This window comes from Vipera berus, assembly GCF_964194415.1.
Source record: "Vipera berus genome assembly, chromosome: 3".
NCBI lineage: Eukaryota > Metazoa > Chordata > Lepidosauria > Squamata > Viperidae > Vipera > Vipera berus.
Genome location: NC_138204.1, coordinates 211,087,712 through 211,102,489, shown reverse-complemented (window position 1 = coordinate 211,102,489; position 14,778 = coordinate 211,087,712). Strand labels below are relative to the sequence as shown.

General features: G+C 43.0%; 1 pseudogene across 1 annotated transcript; it reads left to right on the top strand.

Moving 5' to 3' along the window:
• The first annotated feature begins 562 nt into the window (after positions 1-562).
• Positions 563-1,491, top strand: LOC308665543 (mas-related G-protein coupled receptor member H-like; annotated as a pseudogene). The gene has a single exon. The product of its transcript is annotated as a mas-related G-protein coupled receptor member H-like (transcript).
• Positions 1,492-14,778: the final 13,287 nt, after the last annotated feature.

The following is a 14,778-nucleotide window of genomic DNA, read 5'->3' as shown; positions in this document are numbered from 1 at the left end:
GACTCCATCCAGCCACCTCATTCTCTGTCGTCCCCTTCTTCTATTGCCCTCAATCTTTCCCAGCATTAGGCTCTTCTCCAGTGAGTCCTTCCTTCTCATTAGGTGGCCAAAGTATCTGAGTTTCAAATTCAGGATCCGGCCTTCTAAAGAGCAGTCAGGGTTGATCTCCTCTAGGACTGACCGGTTTGATCGCCTTGCAGTCCAAGGAACTCGCAGGAGTCTTCTCCAGCACCAGAGTTCAAAGGCTTCAATTCTTTGGCGCTCAGCCTTTCTTATGGTCCAGCTTTCACCACCATACATTGCAACTGGGAAGACCATAGCCTTGACTATACGCACTTTGGCTTTCACATAACCGCTTTTTATTCAGATAAACAAGGCCAGATCATCACCCTCATCTCATCTCATATAAACTGCATCCTTCCATGCTAATTGTGAGGATGGGGCTGCTAATCTGGAGACTATCTTGCAATAGAACTGTGATAAAGCCTAATGTCATCTGTTTCTCTTCTGTTCCAGCAGGAGTATCTGCAGCTCTAGAAGGAAGACAAAAGACTGGAGCATCATGAATACGACGTTCCCCTCTCCATTCACTGAACAAATCAATGGAACATCCAGTGCTGAAAACGGAAACTGTTACGATTCTGACATAAATGAAGTGCTTATTTTTGCAACCCTCTCTATGGTTTTGTGTGTGTTGGGAATGTTGGGCAACGGCCTTGTTATCTGGCTGCTGGGTTCCAACGTTAAGAGGAACACTTTTATATTATCAACCTCTCTGTTGTGGACTTTGGTTTCCTCACCGCTGAGCTGATTATCGAAATCCACTGGCTTTTTACACACTTGTATTGTGACTTTCCCTACGAACTCTTCCAAACGGTCCTGCTGTTAATGTACAGCGCTGGGCAATTTCTCCTGACAGTCATCAGCATCGACAGGTGTATTTCAGTCCTTTTCCCAATTTGGTACCGATGCCACCGGCCGGTGCATCTGTTCACCACTGTGTGTGCTGTCATCTGGGCTGTCTCCTTCATCCTCTCTTCAATTCAATTCACAATTATAGCTGTTGGTGGATTTGGAAAGAGTTATACTCTGATGTATCAGTTCATTGTTAATGCTGTGCTTTGTCTCCCACTTATGACAATCTCCAGCCTTCTCTTGTTTGTCAAAATCTGCTTCATATCCAAGAGCCAAAGGCGGAGAAAGCTTTTGACAGCTATTTTGCTCACTCTTTTCTTCTTTTTAGTCTTGGCTTTTCCACTAAATGCCTTTTATTTTATCCTGTACGTTTTCAAATATATACATCCCAACCTTGTACATTATGGCTACTTGTGTACCTGCATCAACAGCGGCATTAACCCCCTGATCTATTACCTGGTGGGGAGGCAGAAGGGTAAAACCCGGAAAGGCATCAAAGAGTTGTTTCAGAAAGTTTTCAAGGAGGAGGAACTCTCTACTGATGAACTGGAAACTTCGGAAGGTTCCAAGATATGAACGGTTTACTTTCACTATTGTCATTCAAAAGATGCATTCGTTTCTTTCCAACCAAGCTCTTTTTTAATTTAAAAGAAACTGGTCTTTATGCTGATTAATTTCTGCATTTATCCAGAATTCATGCAGAGAATTATCTTTGTGGGAAACAAAACATTTCTCAAGTTGGACTATCCTATTTATCAAGTATTACTTGCTCTAATTCAGTCTTCCCCAGTTAGAGTGGCCTTCAATTTTGTGTGTGTGTGTGTGGGTGTGTGTGTGTGTATTTGTATATATATATGTTAAATGCTTGTTAACTATTTAGATTACCTTGCTAGGCCCCAAACATGGGACAAATCTTTATTTCCTGTTTCAGCCTAACCGAAGGCCATCGACAGGCAGTAGTCACAACAGTGACAGCTCATATTTGTGTAAATATTTTTAGATTGCTAACAAAGAATTAAAGGGAGACTGATATGCATTTCAAACTTATTTGTTTTCATCAGTCAGCCATACCCTTCTGAGATTCGAACCTGGGCTGATTGCACATTAGGCAGTTGTTTTTAACCTCTAGGCCACAAGCTCTATCTCACTTTGTTAGCTGAGAAGCAAGGGAGATATGTGTTAAATGCTTGTTAACTATTTAGATTACCTTGCTAGGCCCCAAACACGGGACAAATCTTTATTTCCTGTTTCAGCCTAACCGAAGGCCATCGACAGGCAGTAGTCACAACAGTGGCAGCTCATATTTGTGTAATTTTTTTTAGATTGCTAACAAAGAATTAAAGGGAGACTGATATGCATTTCAAACTCCAGCACTGGAGATTTTTTAAGAAGAAATTGGACAGCCATTTGTCCCAAATGGTATAGGCACTCCTGCTTGAGCAGGGGGTTGGACTAGATGACCTCCAAGGTTCCTTCCAACTCTGTTATTCTGTATTCTGTGTTTTATAAATGTATAGAGGACAGGCCACCTATGTCAAAATGAAACTTTGGCAATTACATGCCTATGTCACTGCACGTTTTTTTTTTTTTGTTCGTCAGAAAGTTCATTTCTAACTGTACATTTTCCCCTGCTCTCTGCACCTGTTGTGATAACTTATCTGGTAACCATAGTGAATCCCATATGACTAGCTATGTTATGGTTTCAGTCTGTTTATTGCGCATGTCTAGAGAAAGTTCTGGGTTATTATCTGTATTGTTTTATTCTCTTTGCTGTTACTGACTGTTACGTTAGGATGTAGCCCAGCTAGCTCTGTATAATATATATTTAGTTTTTATATTTTTGTAAGTAAAAGGTATTTAGTAAGATTATGCGTCTTGTTTTTCTTGCCTTCCTGCAAGTGTATCATGCATTCTCTGAAGCACGGTCCGTCGCCCTCTACAAAGGTGATTTTTACCTTGACATTTTGGTATCGAGGGATGGTTTGATTTATGTTTTTGGAGATGCATGTTTCTGCGGCTGTTATCAGTTAGTTAGTGCTAGTGAGGCAGCGGTGATTAACTGCTGAAACATGTCAGGAAGGAAGCCACGGCTGAAACGGGAGGCCAGGAGCTTGTCTGTTGGGCATCTCCCTTCGACCTTAAGGACTCCGATAGCTTCGGCCACACGCCTTGGAGAAGACGCACCTGCTCCTGTCTACGATGCAAGGTCAGTCACTCCTTTTTCTACTTTTCCAAGCTCCCTGGCAGCTGTTTTTGGAAATGTTCACACTCCAGGGGCTCAAGATGAATTTCAAGGGCTTGGAGTGAAACCTAAAATTCAGCCGAAGAAAATTCCTTCTGCTCCTTCAAGCCCCAAGCAAACTATGCGAGATAGGGCTATGCAAGGCTACTGTGAACAAATTGGGGTTTTTGAAAGGCGTTTGCAGCAGGCAAAGAAATATGTGTCAATGGTTCAGCGATATGAGAGGAATTATGAGCATGAACCGGCCATATTGCCACACCCACAAGGAGAAGCCATATTGCCTCCTTCTTCCCCAAAGCCAAAGTCACGCCCATCATTGAGTGTCATGCAAGACGAATGGGAACCGGAGGCTCCTATGTCACATGATTATGGGCTGTCCCAAAGGACATACAGAGCCACAGTGATGCCTGAAGCAAATGTTATAGCACCATCTACTGGTGAAGCTGCATTAAGACATGAATTGGAGCTCTCACTCTCGCAATTGTCTATGGAGGAGTCTTTGCTCAGAGATACAAGATTTCTGCCGTTATCTGAGGCTCCAGCCCTTGATGGTGCTAGGATTCCTGTTACTGTTGCTTCTCCTGTTAATATTGCTTCTATGCAAGCCCCTCTACCTGGCAGAGCACAGCCATATTTAACCCACATGCAATTGCCACCGGGTTCTTATATGCGAAGGCCAGTGTCATCTGCAGATTATGCTAATGCACCAGCCCCAGCGCCAGCGCCTCCTGCTGGCCAGGGTGGAATAGCAGCTCAAAGACAGTCACAGCCAGCACCAAGACTGCCGGCAGCTTCAATGCAACTGCCGCATGTCCAGGCACGGACGCCACTGGTGCCCCCTGCAGGTTATGGTCGGATTGCACAACCTGCACAGCCAGTACCTCAATTGTATATTCCTCATCAAACACCTTCCATTGTACCACTGGCTGGTGATTCAAAATTAAAGAAGTCAGGACAGAATTACAGGGCATGGGTCAGTGAGGTTGGACTTTTGTTACGCAGAGAAGGTACTCACATGATGGTGTTTAATCCTCCTGCCCAGCCATGGACTCCTGACATATGGAACTTGGATAATAGAGCATGCACAACATTATTGATGTCAATGGACACTGAATTGCAGCTCACGTTTTCACAAGATGCAACTGCCCAACAAATTTGGACTCAGTTAGAGACATGTTATCGGCCTACATCAATCGAGTCTACATGTTTACTTTTGTCTGAGTTCCATGGTTCCAGATTAAAATCTGGTGAACATATTGGAGCACATTTGACTACAATGAAAGGTATTAGAAAAGAACTGGGTGAAAAAGGCTATCCTATTGATGATTTTCAAATGATCAGCATTATCATCAATTCTTTGAATCATGAGTGGAAAGATGCTATTTCCAAGATCAATCAAGTGCCTATTGCTCAACGCACAGTGGATCATGTATGCAGGATCTTAGCCGAAAAAGAGGCACTTATGCAAGCTGCGCCACATTTAAGGGAACCACCTGCATCAAGAGCTTCAGCGAGGCGTGCCTTCCGTGGAAGGACCTACGTTCCAAGGATGCCAAGATGCTACATCTGCAATCGTGTGGGACATGCCACCCGGGATTGTCCCCAACGAGTTCCAGCGCCTGTCACATACCAGCCCAGAGGAACAGATTCCAGAGGAGGCAGAGGTAGAGGCGGACGACAAAGTCGTGGTCGTGGTTCCAGGCGTGATCCACAAGCTCCACTTGCCACATTGGTTGTGACCAACGATCCACAGCCTCAACCAGAGTACGACAGACGACTTCTTTGGACTTTAGACAGTGGAGCAGCATTACATGTTACCTACAGAAAAGAGCTTTACACTGAGATGCACGAGCCTGAACCTGAACTTCGTGAACTTTATTCTTTTTCCAATCATCCTGTTCAGGTCATGGGAAAAGGAACTGTTTATATTGAAGAGCTTGATGCTCTCATTCCAAATGTTTACTATGTTCCGTCTGCCAGTAGTAATTTGCTTAGTCAGAGTCATTTGTCTAGGTTTTCTCATTTTCAGGTCCACCATCTTGAAAAAGCAAGTTATATAGTCAAAGACGGAGATATTGTTGCTGAAACCATGTTGATTGGTGGTGTTTATTATTTAAAACCAAAGTCTAAGCAGCAAGAGCAGGCAAGTATACACGTTCCAAAAAGCACAGGCCCAGAGAAAGACGTCCCAGAGAGAGATCCTGTTGCTACTCCAAAGGTTCCTAATAATGATAAAAATACAAAAAAGACACAGGTTGCTCACAGCAAGCCTGGGGTTCCTAACAAAAATGCTAATGTTGAGAATTCACTAACAGGTAAACCTTTGCATTCCAGGTGTATCCATAAGTGGCACAGAAGATTGGGTCATGCCAGTTTCCGTGTTCTGAAGAAGATGCCAGAGTTCGCAAGAGGTTTGGATCTAAAGGGGTGTAAGGTGTTTTTGGACTGTGCTGTCTGCAAGAAAGCCAAATCCAAGGCAGCAGCAATTCCAAAACGCGCTACACGCCTGTCAACACGCATTTTTGATTTGGTACACACTGACATAGTTGGTCCTTTTGCACCAACACTTGGTGGTAAAAGATATTTCTTGACAATCGTTGATAATTATTCTAGATATGGATATGTATATCCTATGAAAGAAAAATCTGAGACCTTTCAGATCTTTAAAGACTTTGCTAGTCTTGTCTATACCCAATTCGAGGTCAACATTGCCAGAATCCAGAGTGATCGTGGTGCTGAATTCATGTCTCAGCGTTTCCAGGACTGGATGCGTGAGAATGGGATAGTACATCAGACATCTGCTCCTTATACTCCAGCTGAAAATGGGGTGGCAGAACGCAGAAATGGGGTTTTGCAAACCATGATGCGTTGCCTCCTTGAAGATGCTAACCTCAGTCTTCCATACTGGGGTGAAGCTATCAAATATGCTAACCATATCATCAACCGTATTTGGAGTAGTGCGATAAATCAGACCCCTTATTTCATGTTGTATGGACACAAGCCTGATCTCTCACATCTCCATATTTTTGGTTCCTATGCTATGGTGAATATTCCTTTAGCCCAAAGAAAGAAAGGGGGTCCTGCAGCAAAAAGGATGAGATTTATGGGCATTGATGATAATTCAAAATGGAGCAAATACATTGACTCTCATCATGTTATTGTGGTTTCACAATCTGCTACTTTTGAGGAAGATGCTGACTGGTCCAGGATTCATTCTAACGATCCTGGAGTTTATTTTCCTAGAGATGATGTTGCTGATGCCACGCAACCTGATGATCAAGATGCACAGGAGAATGTTCCTTCCACGAGTTCTTCTCAACCTACTGTTCCGTCTTCGCAAGCCGCCGATGTTGCTGCTGGCGACGATGATGAAGACGAGGACGACACGGAAGAAGAATGGACGGTTGGCCCGAGACGTTCCAAGAGGACCACAAAGGGAATCCCTCCAAAACGGTATTCGTGGCAAGTAACAAAAACACCTGTACCTTTGATTTGTAATGTTACACTTCCACCTGAGAAGTTCACACAGATCAAACATCTTCCTGAATCAGAACAAGATAAATGGTTTGAGGCGATGCAGGCTGAAATGGACAGTCTAAAGAAACTCCAAGTATTTACGCCCGCAGGCCCTCCAGCAAACAAGAAAGTTATTGGTACTCGATGGGTCTACAGGATCAAAAAGAAGCCGAATGGTGAGTCGTTGTACAAGGCCAGACTCGTAGCCCAGGGTTTCGCTCAACGTTATCCTGAGGACTATACAAATACATACTCACCCACGGTGCGAACTGAAAGTGTGAAAATTGCTTTAGCCACTGCAACTATCCTTGGCCTAGAGGTTTTCCAGTTCGACGTTGAAACGGCTTATCTACACGCTGATCTTGATGAAGAAATTTACGTCAAAGGTCCTCCAGGTTTCAGACAGCAAGAAGGGGATACCTGGTTTCTACACAAAAGTCTTTATGGTCTGAAACAGTCTGGTTTAATGTGGTACTTATGTCTTTCTGACAAACTAAATTCAATGGGCTTTATTAAGTCCGAAACAGATGAATGCGTGTTTACCAAAAGATCCGGTAATAGGTATGAGATAATTCTTGTTTATGTCGATGATATTGTTTATATTGGTCCAAATAAGCAGATGAGTGAGGTTTTTGCTAAAGCTTTACAAAAGTTTTTCACATTGAAGTGTTTAGGATGTATTAACACTTATTTAGGTGTTCAAATTGCCAAAACTCAGAAGGGGTTTAGTCTCACACAAGAAGAGAAGATTGAACAACTGTTACATCACTGTAACATGGAGGATGCTAAACCTGTGAGTATACCCATGCAAACCGACTTTCACATTTTGGCACATGAACCAAGTCCTGAGTTCGAAGATCAAACACTATATCGCTCAGTCATTGGGTCGCTGCTGTATATTAGTAGTTGGACTAGACCCGACATTGCACTTAGTGTTAATCTTTTATCACGACACGTAGGCAAGGCAAAACAGTTTCATTGGACATGTGTTAAAAAGTTATTGAGGTATCTAAAACACACCAAAGACATGAAGTTGTTGTTGGAACCCACACATACTGACTATGCAGAGTTATGTTGTTTTGCAGATTCAGATTGGGCGAGTGATAAGAAGTCACGGAAAAGTACATCAGGTTACATGATGTTTTTAAATGGATGTCCTGTTTACTGGCATGTGCGTAAACAGAATCTTGTTTCTTGTTCCTCTACAGAAGCTGAGTATGCTTGTGTGTCTGATGCATGCAATTCTTTAACCTGGTTTGATGCTTTAGTCACAGATATCTGGACACATCCGATTCGACCAATCACAGTGATGGAAGATAATGAATCTGTGGTTTATATTTCTGAAACACGTTTTACAGGTTCAAGGTCCAGACACATTGACATCCGATATCAAAATATAAGGCAACTGGTTAAACAAGGTTTTGTGACATTACAGTATGTGCCTACACGTGATCAAATTGCTGACATGCTGAACAAACCACTTCCTACAGCCCAGCATGAGTATCTGCGTGAGAAGATGTGCCTTACTTGAGTCTTCACTTTGCTGACGAAAGGAGGGGAATGTCACTGCACGTTGTTTTTTTTTGTTCGTCAGAAAGTTCATTTCTAACTGTACATTTTCCCCTGCTCTCTGCACCTGTTGTGATAACTTATCTGGTAACCATAGTGAATCCCATATGACTAGCTATGTTATGGTTTCAGTCTGTTTATTGCGCATGTCTAGAGAAAGTTCTGGGTTGTTATCTGTATTGTTTTATTCTCTTTGCTGTTACTGACTGTTACGTTAGGATGTAGCCCAGCTAGCTCTGTATAATATATATTTAGTTTTTATATTTTTGTAAGTAAAAGGTATTTAGTAAGATTATGCGTCTTGTTTTTCTTGCCTTCCTGCAAGTGTATCATGCATTCTCTGAAGCACGGTCCGTCGCCCTCTACAAAGGTGATTTTTACCTTGACATTTTGGTATCGAGGGATGGTTTGATTTATGTTTTTGGAGATGCATGTTTCTGCGGCTGTTATCAGTTAGTTAGTGCTAGTGAGGCAGCGGTGATTAACTGCTGAAACATGTCAGGAAGGAAGCCACGGCTGAAACGGGAGGCCAGGAGCTTGTCTGTTGGGCATCTCCCTTCGACCTTAAGGACTCCGATAGCTTCGGCCACACGCCTTGGAGAAGACGCACCTGCTCCTGTCTACGATGCAAGGTCAGTCACTCCTTTTTCTACTTTTCCAAGCTCCCTGGCAGCTGTTTTTGGAAATGTTCACACTCCAGGGGCTCAAGATGAATTTCAAGGGCTTGGAGTGAAACCTAAAATTCAGCCGAAGAAAATTCCTTCTGCTCCTTCAAGCCCCAAGCAAACTATGCGAGATAGGGCTATGCAAGGCTACTGTGAACAAATTGGGGTTTTTGAAAGGCGTTTGCAGCAGGCAAAGAAATATGTGTCAATGGTTCAGCGATATGAGAGGAATTATGAGCATGAACCGGCCATATTGCCACACCCACAAGGAGAAGCCATATTGCCTCCTTCTTCCCCAAAGCCAAAGTCACGCCCATCATTGAGTGTCATGCAAGACGAATGGGAACCGGAGGCTCCTATGTCACATGATTATGGGCTGTCCCAAAGGACATACAGAGCCACAGTGATGCCTGAAGCAAATGTTATAGCACCATCTACTGGTGAAGCTGCATTAAGACATGAATTGGAGCTCTCACTCTCGCAATTGTCTATGGAGGAGTCTTTGCTCAGAGATACAAGATTTCTGCCGTTATCTGAGGCTCCAGCCCTTGATGGTGCTAGGATTCCTGTTACTGTTGCTTCTCCTGTTAATATTGCTTCTATGCAAGCCCCTCTACCTGGCAGAGCACAGCCATATTTAACCCACATGCAATTGCCACCGGGTTCTTATATGCGAAGGCCAGTGTCATCTGCAGATTATGCTAATGCACCAGCCCCAGCGCCAGCGCCTCCTGCTGGCCAGGGTGGAATAGCAGCTCAAAGACAGTCACAGCCAGCACCAAGACTGCCGGCAGCTTCAATGCAACTGCCGCATGTCCAGGCACGGACGCCACTGGTGCCCCCTGCAGGTTATGGTCGGATTGCACAACCTGCACAGCCAGTACCTCAATTGTATATTCCTCATCAAACACCTTCCATTGTACCACTGGCTGGTGATTCAAAATTAAAGAAGTCAGGACAGAATTACAGGGCATGGGTCAGTGAGGTTGGACTTTTGTTACGCAGAGAAGGTACTCACATGATGGTGTTTAATCCTCCTGCCCAGCCATGGACTCCTGACATATGGAACTTGGATAATAGAGCATGCACAACATTATTGATGTCAATGGACACTGAATTGCAGCTCACGTTTTCACAAGATGCAACTGCCCAACAAATTTGGACTCAGTTAGAGACATGTTATCGGCCTACATCAATCGAGTCTACATGTTTACTTTTGTCTGAGTTCCATGGTTCCAGATTAAAATCTGGTGAACATATTGGAGCACATTTGACTACAATGAAAGGTATTAGAAAAGAACTGGGTGAAAAAGGCTATCCTATTGATGATTTTCAAATGATCAGCATTATCATCAATTCTTTGAATCATGAGTGGAAAGATGCTATTTCCAAGATCAATCAAGTGCCTATTGCTCAACGCACAGTGGATCATGTATGCAGGATCTTAGCCGAAAAAGAGGCACTTATGCAAGCTGCGCCACATTTAAGGGAACCACCTGCATCAAGAGCTTCAGCGAGGCGTGCCTTCCGTGGAAGGACCTACGTTCCAAGGATGCCAAGATGCTACATCTGCAATCGTGTGGGACATGCCACCCGGGATTGTCCCCAACGAGTTCCAGCGCCTGTCACATACCAGCCCAGAGGAACAGATTCCAGAGGAGGCAGAGGTAGAGGCGGACGACAAAGTCGTGGTCGTGGTTCCAGGCGTGATCCACAAGCTCCACTTGCCACATTGGTTGTGACCAACGATCCACAGCCTCAACCAGAGTACGACAGACGACTTCTTTGGACTTTAGACAGTGGAGCAGCATTACATGTTACCTACAGAAAAGAGCTTTACACTGAGATGCACGAGCCTGAACCTGAACTTCGTGAACTTTATTCTTTTTCCAATCATCCTGTTCAGGTCATGGGAAAAGGAACTGTTTATATTGAAGAGCTTGATGCTCTCATTCCAAATGTTTACTATGTTCCGTCTGCCAGTAGTAATTTGCTTAGTCAGAGTCATTTGTCTAGGTTTTCTCATTTTCAGGTCCACCATCTTGAAAAAGCAAGTTATATAGTCAAAGACGGAGATATTGTTGCTGAAACCATGTTGATTGGTGGTGTTTATTATTTAAAACCAAAGTCTAAGCAGCAAGAGCAGGCAAGTATACACGTTCCAAAAAGCACAGGCCCAGAGAAAGACGTCCCAGAGAGAGATCCTGTTGCTACTCCAAAGGTTCCTAATAATGATAAAAATACAAAAAAGACACAGGTTGCTCACAGCAAGCCTGGGGTTCCTAACAAAAATGCTAATGTTGAGAATTCACTAACAGGTAAACCTTTGCATTCCAGGTGTATCCATAAGTGGCACAGAAGATTGGGTCATGCCAGTTTCCGTGTTCTGAAGAAGATGCCAGAGTTCGCAAGAGGTTTGGATCTAAAGGGGTGTAAGGTGTTTTTGGACTGTGCTGTCTGCAAGAAAGCCAAATCCAAGGCAGCAGCAATTCCAAAACGCGCTACACGCCTGTCAACACGCATTTTTGATTTGGTACACACTGACATAGTTGGTCCTTTTGCACCAACACTTGGTGGTAAAAGATATTTCTTGACAATCGTTGATAATTATTCTAGATATGGATATGTATATCCTATGAAAGAAAAATCTGAGACCTTTCAGATCTTTAAAGACTTTGCTAGTCTTGTCTATACCCAATTCGAGGTCAACATTGCCAGAATCCAGAGTGATCGTGGTGCTGAATTCATGTCTCAGCGTTTCCAGGACTGGATGCGTGAGAATGGGATAGTACATCAGACATCTGCTCCTTATACTCCAGCTGAAAATGGGGTGGCAGAACGCAGAAATGGGGTTTTGCAAACCATGATGCGTTGCCTCCTTGAAGATGCTAACCTCAGTCTTCCATACTGGGGTGAAGCTATCAAATATGCTAACCATATCATCAACCGTATTTGGAGTAGTGCGATAAATCAGACCCCTTATTTCATGTTGTATGGACACAAGCCTGATCTCTCACATCTCCATATTTTTGGTTCCTATGCTATGGTGAATATTCCTTTAGCCCAAAGAAAGAAAGGGGGTCCTGCAGCAAAAAGGATGAGATTTATGGGCATTGATGATAATTCAAAATGGAGCAAATACATTGACTCTCATCATGTTATTGTGGTTTCACAATCTGCTACTTTTGAGGAAGATGCTGACTGGTCCAGGATTCATTCTAACGATCCTGGAGTTTATTTTCCTAGAGATGATGTTGCTGATGCCACGCAACCTGATGATCAAGATGCACAGGAGAATGTTCCTTCCACGAGTTCTTCTCAACCTACTGTTCCGTCTTCGCAAGCCGCCGATGTTGCTGCTGGCGACGATGATGAAGACGAGGACGACACGGAAGAAGAATGGACGGTTGGCCCGAGACGTTCCAAGAGGACCACAAAGGGAATCCCTCCAAAACGGTATTCGTGGCAAGTAACAAAAACACCTGTACCTTTGATTTGTAATGTTACACTTCCACCTGAGAAGTTCACACAGATCAAACATCTTCCTGAATCAGAACAAGATAAATGGTTTGAGGCGATGCAGGCTGAAATGGACAGTCTAAAGAAACTCCAAGTATTTACGCCCGCAGGCCCTCCAGCAAACAAGAAAGTTATTGGTACTCGATGGGTCTACAGGATCAAAAAGAAGCCGAATGGTGAGTCGTTGTACAAGGCCAGACTCGTAGCCCAGGGTTTCGCTCAACGTTATCCTGAGGACTATACAAATACATACTCACCCACGGTGCGAACTGAAAGTGTGAAAATTGCTTTAGCCACTGCAACTATCCTTGGCCTAGAGGTTTTCCAGTTCGACGTTGAAACGGCTTATCTACACGCTGATCTTGATGAAGAAATTTACGTCAAAGGTCCTCCAGGTTTCAGACAGCAAGAAGGGGATACCTGGTTTCTACACAAAAGTCTTTATGGTCTGAAACAGTCTGGTTTAATGTGGTACTTATGTCTTTCTGACAAACTAAATTCAATGGGCTTTATTAAGTCCGAAACAGATGAATGCGTGTTTACCAAAAGATCCGGTAATAGGTATGAGATAATTCTTGTTTATGTCGATGATATTGTTTATATTGGTCCAAATAAGCAGATGAGTGAGGTTTTTGCTAAAGCTTTACAAAAGTTTTTCACATTGAAGTGTTTAGGATGTATTAACACTTATTTAGGTGTTCAAATTGCCAAAACTCAGAAGGGGTTTAGTCTCACACAAGAAGAGAAGATTGAACAACTGTTACATCACTGTAACATGGAGGATGCTAAACCTGTGAGTATACCCATGCAAACCGACTTTCACATTTTGGCACATGAACCAAGTCCTGAGTTCGAAGATCAAACACTATATCGCTCAGTCATTGGGTCGCTGCTGTATATTAGTAGTTGGACTAGACCCGACATTGCACTTAGTGTTAATCTTTTATCACGACACGTAGGCAAGGCAAAACAGTTTCATTGGACATGTGTTAAAAAGTTATTGAGGTATCTAAAACACACCAAAGACATGAAGTTGTTGTTGGAACCCACACATACTGACTATGCAGAGTTATGTTGTTTTGCAGATTCAGATTGGGCGAGTGATAAGAAGTCACGGAAAAGTACATCAGGTTACATGATGTTTTTAAATGGATGTCCTGTTTACTGGCATGTGCGTAAACAGAATCTTGTTTCTTGTTCCTCTACAGAAGCTGAGTATGCTTGTGTGTCTGATGCATGCAATTCTTTAACCTGGTTTGATGCTTTAGTCACAGATATCTGGACACATCCGATTCGACCAATCACAGTGATGGAAGATAATGAATCTGTGGTTTATATTTCTGAAACACGTTTTACAGGTTCAAGGTCCAGACACATTGACATCCGATATCAAAATATAAGGCAACTGGTTAAACAAGGTTTTGTGACATTACAGTATGTGCCTACACGTGATCAAATTGCTGACATGCTGAACAAACCACTTCCTACAGCCCAGCATGAGTATCTGCGTGAGAAGATGTGCCTTACTTGAGTCTTCACTTTGCTGACGAAAGGAGGGGAATGTCACTGCACGTTGTTTTTTTTTGTTCGTCAGAAAGTTCATTTCTAACTGTACATTTTCCCCTGCTCTCTGCACCTGTTGTGATAACTTATCTGGTAACCATAGTGAATCCCATATGACTAGCTATGTTATGGTTTCAGTCTGTTTATTGCGCATGTCTAGAGAAAGTTCTGGGTTGTTATCTGTATTGTTTTATTCTCTTTGCTGTTACTGACTGTTACGTTAGGATGTAGCCCAGCTAGCTCTGTATAATATATATTTAGTTTTTATATTTTTGTAAGTAAAAGGTATTTAGTAAGATTATGCGTCTTGTTTTTCTTGCCTTCCTGCAAGTGTATCATGCATTCTCTGAAGCACGGTCCGTCGCCCTCTACAAAGGTGATTTTTACCTTGACAGCCTCTTCATTTAGTCTTGCCATTACAGTTGGGGGTTGGGGAGAGGTTGCTTTAAAAGTGTTTAGATGGAGAAATGAAACTTTGTCGATTCTGCTGAAGTCCGTGAGAGCCTGAATCATTTCCAAGGACACTGAAGCAGGTGTGGAAGAAAAGCAGATGGTTCCCATAATGAAGGGAAATGTTTTACAGAGACTATGTGAGAGGGCGAGGGCTTGTGTGAAGAAACTATTGTTTATTTGTCTGATTTGGTGTCTGGGAACCTCAGAGAGAATTTTGCTTTGACAATGCTATGCCGTGTATTCAATAAACAGTAAGAATTTTGGAACTGAAATGATCCTGGTGATTTATTTGAATTCTCGAGTTGGATGTTCACAACCAAGAGTTATCACTGATGA